The sequence below is a fragment of the Ipomoea triloba genome, chromosome 16 (genome assembly GCF_003576645.1).
Source record: "Ipomoea triloba cultivar NCNSP0323 chromosome 16, ASM357664v1".
Lineage (NCBI taxonomy): Eukaryota > Viridiplantae > Streptophyta > Magnoliopsida > Solanales > Convolvulaceae > Ipomoea > Ipomoea triloba.
Window position 1 is genome coordinate 4,109,821 of NC_044931.1, and position 1,336 is coordinate 4,111,156.

Consider the following 1,336-nt stretch of genomic DNA (forward strand, 5'->3'; position numbering starts at 1 on the left):
AATTAGTTACATAAAATTTTCAATTTAGGTCATCAAGGAAAAATTACCTGTTTGTGACCTGTAATAACAGGTAAATGTAAATGTCACTTTTTTTTTTTGTTTTTTTTTGCATAAAATGTGTCAAAAAGGACATCAAACTTTACCTGAAAAATCAATTAGGCCCTCAAACTTTTTAAAGTTGCAATTAGGTACATAAAAATGTCAATTAAGTTCATCTAGAAATAATTATCTGTTAGTGACCTATAATAACAGGTAAATGTAAAGTCATTTTTTTTGTCTTAAATGTGTCAAAAGCACCATCGAACTTTACCTAAAAATTTAATTAGGCACTCAAACTTTTTAAAGTTGCAATTAGATACATAAACATGTCAATTCGGTTTATCATGGCATAATTACTTATTAGTAACCTGTAATACCAGGTAAACGTAAATGTCACTTTTTCTTGCATAAAATGTGTCAATTATGCTATCAACCTTTACCTGAAAAATCAATTAGGCCCTTAAACTTTTTAAAGTTGCAATTAGGTATATAAAAATGTCAATTTAGTTTATCAACGAATAATTATCTGTTAGTGACCTGTAATAACAGGTAAATGTAATGTCACTTTTTTTGCATAAAATGTGTCAAAAGGCCATCGAACTTTATCTAAAAAATTAATTAGGCCCTCAAACTTTTTAAAGTTGCAATTAGATACATAAANCTCAAACTTTTTAAAGTTGCAATTAGTTACATAAAATTTTCAATTTAGGTCATCAAGGAAAAATTACCTGTTTGTGACCTGTAATAACAGGTAAATGTAAATGTCACTTTTTTTTTTTGTTTTTTTTTGCATAAAATGTGTCAAAAAGGACATCAAACTTTACCTGAAAAATCAATTAGGCCCTCAAACTTTTTAAAGTTGCAATTAGGTACATAAAAATGTCAATTAAGTTCATCTAGAAATAATTATCTGTTAGTGACCTATAATAACAGGTAAATGTAAAGTCATTTTTTTTGTCTTAAATGTGTCAAAAGCACCATCGAACTTTACCTAAAAATTTAATTAGGCACTCAAACTTTTTAAAGTTGCAATTAGATACATAAACATGTCAATTCGGTTTATCATGGCATAATTACTTATTAGTAACCTGTAATACCAGGTAAACGTAAATGTCACTTTTTCTTGCATAAAATGTGTCAATTAGGCTATCAACCTTTACCTGAAAAATCAATTAGGCTCTCAAACTTTTTAAAGTTGCAATTAGATAAATAAAAATGTCAATTTAGTTCATCAAGAAATAATTATCTGTTAGTGACCTGTAATAACAGGTAAATGTAATGTCATTTTTTTTTTGTC